We start from the raw sequence: 7,500 nt of genomic DNA on the forward strand, positions 1-7,500 counted from the left end.
ACCGGCATCAGATTAATTCACGTTATTTCTTTAAATTAATTACAAAAGTTAAACCAATTTTCTTTTCATGTTTTATCGCAAAATCAACAAGAACACAAATAGTTATATATGTTCATTATAATTAAAATAAAAAAAGGAACATTTCCTTCAACAACTGAATCGAATGTTAAACACCAATAATAAGAACCATATCGATAATATTAATTATATAATAGAATAATATCGACAATAATAACAATAATAATAGCAAAACAACAATAATAATGATAATAATAATAATAAAATAATAATAATAATAATAATAATAATAATAATAATAATAATAATAATTATATAGCAATGATAATAATTATTATTTTAAAACAAAGATAAAAATAAATAATAGTAACAGTAATAACAGCAATAGTAATAACAACAATCATACAGTAATGATAATAATAATTATTATTATAAAACAATGATAAAAACATAGTAACAGTAATAACAGCAATAGTAATAACAACAATCATACAGTAATGATAATAATAATTATTATTATAAAACAATGATAAAAAAATAGTAACAGTAATAACAGCAATAGTCATAATAATAATGATAACATCAACAGCAACAATACTGATAATAATATACTAAAAGAAGCGGAAGTACGAATTGTACCAATAACAATAATAATAATCATAACAAAAATGAAAATAACAACAATAACAATGGTGGTAGGAATATTAGTGATACTAATTATGAATAAAGTAGTAGGAGCGGTAATAGTAGTACAACAACAGTAATTATATTGATAACAATGATAATGATAATAATAATAATAATAATAATAATAATAATAATACTGGTAAAGATAATGGGCACATACAAAAATTAAAAGCAGCATTCATTAAAACACCAAATAACAAAAAAAAAAAAAAAAAAAAACAGTAACAATACATTTCTGATAAGAAGTAGTGCGTAAGTTAATTAACCTGGAGATCACAACGGGGAAAACAACAAAACGCCTTTGATAAGCATAAACAACGAAGTCACTTACGAAATAACCTTTCTTATCTTCCTTCTTATCCTCCTTATCAATGTCAGTCATCAAATGCTCTCAGAGGCAGAGACCCCTTGATCGAAACCAACCACGTGCATGTCCAACGGAAATGCAACATGGCCTTACTGTTTGCAACCCACGTGCGCTTAAGTTACTCCAATGAGGAGGGTGACGGAATGGTAAAATCCTGAGATATCATTCTTGATCCATTGCATTCCGCTTTATCAGTCGTATTCCGGTATATTCCGAGCTTGCTTCACATGCTAAATAATCGTCAGTTTAAAAAAAAAAAGCTATTGAAAGCTCATATAATACTCCTGCTGTCGGTATTTGTGAAAGCTTAGATAACGTTTGTGCTTGTAACATGAAGGGGAAAAAAAACCCATAAAACTAGCTCTGCTATGTAAATACTCATCGAATGATAGTTATCTTATCAGCATTGCGATATCATGGGGAATTTATTATTAAAAAATGATACTGTATTATTTATCCTGAAAATAAAAATCATTTATAAGCCTCTTACCATACCAGAGAGAGAAAAAGGGTGGATAGGAGAGGAGAGGAGAGGAGAGGAGAGGAGAGGAGAGGAGAGGAGAGGAGAAGAGAGAGAGAGAGAATGAATGAATCATACAAAATGAAACATTGTGAGACGTATATATCTACATGTGACCAAATTCATTACCCAACTGAACACTCAAATTCACGGGATTTAAGAAAATATCTCCTTATCTGATATCAGGGCTTTTGGGTTATACTACAGCCTCGAGGGAGACTTCAGTAGGGTAGTAGCTTTATGAAGTAGAGAGAGGGACACGTGTATAGAATTGAACGCGCGACACACACACACACACACACACACACACACACACACACACACACACACACACACACACACACACACAGAGAGAGAGAGAGAGAGAGAGAGAGAGAGAGAGAGAGAGAGAGAGAGAGAGAGAGAGAGAGAGAGAGAGAGAGAGAGAAGAGAGAGAGACCGAGGAGGAGAACGAAATAAAGAAAGCAACACCAACAAAGAGAACGATAATAAGAACGAAAATCGAGACCGACAAATCAATAGAGGGAGAGAGAGAGAGAGAGAGAGAGAGAGAGAGAGAGAGAGAGAGAGAGAGAGAGAGAGAGAGAGAGAGAGAGAGAGAGAGAGAGAGAGAGAAAGCGGGTTGCATCATTCTCCGCGTCGTACCACGTGCTTGGCTCCGTACTTCCAGTCGATACAGAGGCATGGAATGTAGCCGTGTTTCTATTGGTCGCCAGCTAATACACGTCCAGACAAGGCCCATGAATTACGAGCTGTCGATATTATTGAGCCTATGCACTCCTGAGCCGTGGAGGAACTGTTACTAAGCCACGTGGCCATCTTTTGAAGAGGGAAGAAGGATAAGAAAAAAATATATATAGATATATCGGCACCTCATACTGACGTCAGCGAACCACGTGGGCTCAGTGATAGGCGGGGGGAAGGTGAGGGGGGAGAGGAGGCGGGAGGAGGAAGAATGACGGGGGAGGAGGAGGAGGAGGAGGAGGAGGAGGAGGAGGAGGAGGAGGAGGAGGAGGAGGAGGAGGAGGAGGAGGAGGAGGAGGAGGAGGAGGAGGAGGAGGAGGGAGGGGCAAAAGGAGGAAAGGAAGGGGGAGAAGGTGACTAGGTTTTCCCAGAAAAAGGATCGAGGAAAGCAGGTACTGACGGTGGTTTGGTTGGTGGCGGGGAGGGAGAGGGGGGATGCGGGGTAGGTAGGGAGGAGGGAGAGGGGATGTGGGATGGGTGGGTGGGAAGGAGAGGGGGGAAGTTGGGTGGTTGGATGGGAGGGAGGAGAGGGAGGGGGACCATAGCCGGCTGGGGAGGGATGGGTGGTGGTGGTGGTGGGGATGCCATATCGATTTGCTCTTGAGCGCTCCAACCCAGACTCCCCCCCCCCACCCCACCAACCCTCCCGTCCACACACATGCATACCTACATATGTTCCTCCGTGTAGCCTAGGTCTTTAAACCCATACAAGGTCAGACTCTGAAACAAAAAAAAACAAAAAAAGAGAGAGAAGCTCCGCGTAGACGAAACTAGATTTAAACCTTATTTTTCCTATTCTCTGCTGTTTCTGAATGACCGGAAGAAAACATTGGCAGGTGTAACAGTAAACCGAAAGTTATTAAACCTGAAGTCACGATCTGCCATGGCGAGGCGAGGACAAACAGAATGCCTCGGTTCTATAATCAGACGAGGGGTGTCTCAGGCAGGCAGTGTCCCCAGCGTGTCCGAATCACATACAACGTCAGTGCAACACGTTAGTACTTTCACACAACCGCCGCCAACTCCACCACCGCCACCGCCACCGCTGCCACAACCACCTCCTCCACAGTGTTAATCCACCACTACCACAACTGCCTGATCTGCATCTTACCCGCGGAATCCACTGGTACATTCGCTTGTACTGGTATATTTTGTTCCACAATAGCCGGTCTAACGTGGTTCAACTTAGTCCAGTGACTGAGCTGGTACGGAGGAGGAGGTACAAGCGGCTGACGTGTCCCAACCCTTGCACTCTGACCAATGGCTTCCGCCGTGCGAACACTGCATTCTGGGCATATTGCATTTCTTGCCTCGGTGCTTGTGCAGGCGCAACTCTCCTGTACTTAATGTTCGATGGGAGCTGGAAAAGCGTTCGTGAGCGACGTGGAAAAAAATTGTCTCTCAGCGAGCGAGCTTCTGGTAGCGGGGTTGTGGCCGCCGCTGATCCGGTTTCCGTAGTTTGGACATCTAGTTAGTCGCCTGGCGCCCCGTTTTAAAGAAACACGACGCGCTGCCTAATTAATCATACTGGCAATCTCTCCGACTCCGTTCCGTAGCTGCTATCAAAATTTATCTTGCAGTGCGGCATTTTGTACGGATTTGAATAGTTTTGAATATGTCCGTTGATGAAGCGCAGTAGGCGTCCACGTAAACTACCTTGGAGTGTACAGCAATTTAGACGGCAATATTACTTGTGCAAAATAACCCATTATGATGTGCACCTAGAAAAGGATAAAGGCCATGAATACTTTACCGTGCCATTATGACAGAACACGAGAGCCCGCCAGTGCGCATGCGCGAGTGTCCGCCATTTTGTGAGCCTCCGCGACCACTCAGAGGCGAGGGAACCCGAGAGCGCGGGCGGCTGGAGGTTCTGCTCAGGGAAACGGCCAGTAGACCGATGACAGCCGTCCCGAGAGGAGGTTCGTGGGCGCTAGTTACGGGCAGGACACTCGATGCACTCATGTTATACAATTAAAGGGAACAAGTCGCTAATGAATGTCTGTTGATAAATGGTTTTGTTTGCACCCCAGGTGTCCTGTGTGGACACTACCCTCCTTTAAAATTGAGTTCGAAAGGAAGAGAAATTTGAAGGTGTTTTCAAAATTCTCTGATGGAGGTTTGCTTGGAATTTTGTAACATAGCCACGCAGGTCTCGCTCCGAACAGTGGATCCCAAACGCTTCAAGCACTGCACAGTGTGCTGTGTCCGTGTGACGTAAACCTTGCGTCTCGTACTGCACAGTCTGCTGCTGCTGCGTGACATAATGCGTTTTCCAGTGTTCCACCAATGCGTGCCAGCCAGTCTTGATGCCACTCCGTTGAACTCTGTCTTTGGCGTTCTCATCCCCGTCTTACGGTGAGCCAGAATCTAAACGCCGATGACGAGTGAGCGACGTAACAATAAAGTTAAATACACTCCTGGGACGTAAAGGCGTTACTTTTCGATTTTTCGCCGACGTATGAATTGACGCAGATAACATTTTGGAGACTTGTTCACACACAAGCCGGGGAGGAGGAACACGAGCGTTGTGTTTTTTCTTTTAACTCCTTCGTGACGGATTCCTCAAGTACTCCCGAGTGGAAGCAAGACCTGCCACCTAATTCGCCGCTGTGACGAAGGGACGTAAAGCACTTTGGTAGATGTCCTTTGACCCTTATTTAAAGGTGATCCTTGAGTGCTAGTGGTGCGGCCGTCGCCTCCTTGCTGCTTCGTAGAATGGTCAGGGGCCCTTTAATCAATGGACTAGCACAGGCTGCAGTCACGAGGGGTCGGACTTTGTAGTCTTGATTAATTGAGTGATAGAGGGTGGCGACAATCTGCACTGTGATGTGAAATCGGAATTGAGGAAGGGGTCTGCTGCAGGTGGATGGGGGTGGAGGTAGGGGAGGTCAAGGGGGAACTGATGGTAGTAGAGGAGGACTGGTAGTTCTTGACGGGGATTTTTGTTGGTGGTGGAGAGTGCTGGCAGAGGGAGACTAGATTAGAGCGAGTTCTGTTTTATTTATTTTGGGGCATTATGCGAGGTTACCGTGTTCTTGGGGAAATGTGCGAACACACGCACCCATACATACACGCATATGTAAAGTTTATTAGAACTCTATGATGTAGTCGAACACGAGGGAAATCGAAGAATATTTTCGTTTTTCGTACTTCATCGAAAGATTCCATAGTTATCAATTACGTTCTCTTTCCGAGTACTGTAAGTACTTTAGTAGTCTTATCTGTTAATGTTCCGTCATTCACTATTTTGCTCAACACGTTTTGTTACATTTGCTCGTTTTATGCAGTCATGTGAGTGTTTTCTTATACACTTTTTATATTTAGATCTGGCTGTTGCCAAATCTCTTGTGAACGAGTATACCCTTTTGTGTTCTTGTGCTTGAGTTTTGTAGCCTTTGCTCTTTTTTCTCTCTGGCATCTGTGCTTCGTCAGGGATGTTAGCCAAGGTCTCTGTGCTGTTGCGTTTGCTGGCTATGAAGTAACGTAGCTGAGGTTGGTAGTCTCATCAGCTGCGTCGTGCATTTTCCCTCTGTGGCCGGACACGCCACTCCGTCTGTTGGTTGTGTGGTTGTATTTAATAGTTTGTCGATCCTTAATAGTAGTCCCATTACTCGTTCCGGTTATGTAGCCCCTTCTGTTTGTTGTGTTTGTGTAGACCTAGTGTTTATGCTGTTTATTTTCATGTTTTTTAATGACGGCCGTCTCTCCTGCTCTGCGTCAGCACCTCTTGTTTATCTCGTCTCGTGGTCAGGCAGTCCCGAATTATGTCTCAAACTTCGTGCTTTAACAAGCTTATTAGATTTTGCTGTAGCTCTGTGTTTCGCGGTTAAAGACAGGAAGCTTGTGCTAGAAATAAAGAAGTTTAAACTGTGTTGGGAATTAAGTTACCGGTCTTACAATTGTTATATTTTAAGACACGAAAACACTGCGTCCTTCTCCCTCGAGGCTCCGATTAAAGATATGCTCTGATTTCTTTCTATCGAACCTAACATATATTAATTTTAGAGATATACCCCGTTAAAGTTAACAAATTACAATCAAGTCCTGTAACCACCGATTCGTAATAAATACTCGGAGAGGGAACTCCTAGGTAATAACCATAAACAGTTCAGAAACAGATAAGCAATGACATAGAAATATAAAAATGCAAATAGAAGCGAAATGAAACTTATAATCCAGGTCAGACAGCCTTTGTAAGCAGTAACTGGACCCAGGGACTTGTTTTATGGTCTGTATTCTGACTGTGTTGTCTGTGTTCTCTCCGGGGCTGTATCATCACTGCAGTAGTGTCATATTGCGTGTGTCTGAATTCACGATATATAAAAAAATAGGGTTATGTGGATATTAAAATATTTATCGAGTGGGGTATACTTGAAAAAAAAAAATAATAGTATGAATGTATATTTCGAGAGGAACATTTGGGAAAAAATGATAAACATTGAAAGTATATGCCGTAGGGATTATAAAAATATAAATTATAAGGATGAAAATATAAATATCGCGGGGAATATATTTGAATATGATATAAGCAAAGTAATGATGGTTGGAAAATTATTCATGGGAATATGGAAATAAATTAATGGATATTGGGAAATTATGCTTATGAGATGATGACCAAAGGAAGAATTTTCAAAGTTTTGTATATTTATTTTGCTGTGATTTATTCTGAGAGTTTTCGCAATGACGGTGGAATGATGATGACGATGATAATATAAATGATTTTAAAGAAATATGATGTGACTGACGGTAATAAAAATGTGATTCGGATCATTTTTATTATTTTTATCTATATCGTCATTATCATTAACGATATTACCATTATCTTCATCGTTGACGTCACCACCACCATCACCATCACCATCACCACCACCACCACCACCACCACCACCACCACCACCACCACCACCACCACCACCACCACCACCACCACCACCACCACCATCATTCCAATAAATCCAAAGTTCTCTCTCTCAAAATATATCTCTCCTTCACCTTCTCGCCCGTCTCTGTGCCAAAGTCCGCTCCCCTCCCCTGCCCTCCCCTCCCCTCCCCTGCCCCTCCCCTGCCCCTCCTACTCCTTCCTCTACTCCCCCTTTACTCCCCCTTACTCCCCCTCCCCCCCCCACCCCGTCTCCCAGTATGTTTGTTCTCGTTGCAAGCT

General features: G+C 42.6%; 1 protein-coding gene across 1 annotated transcript in view; it reads right to left on the bottom strand.

Annotated features, from left to right (window-relative positions):
- The window catches only part of LOC125026246, a 54,767-nt gene extending 47,556 nt beyond the window's left edge, over positions 1–7,211 (bottom strand). The window contains exon 1 of the mRNA XM_047614548.1: positions 4,090–7,211. The gene's annotated coding sequence lies outside the window, so the exon portion shown is untranslated. The remainder of the gene's footprint in view (positions 1–4,089) is intronic.
- Positions 7,212–7,500: the final 289 nt, after the last annotated feature.

The sequence above is a fragment of the Penaeus chinensis genome, chromosome 6 (assembly GCF_019202785.1).
Source record: "Penaeus chinensis breed Huanghai No. 1 chromosome 6, ASM1920278v2, whole genome shotgun sequence".
Taxonomy (NCBI): Eukaryota; Metazoa; Arthropoda; class Malacostraca; order Decapoda; family Penaeidae; genus Penaeus; species Penaeus chinensis.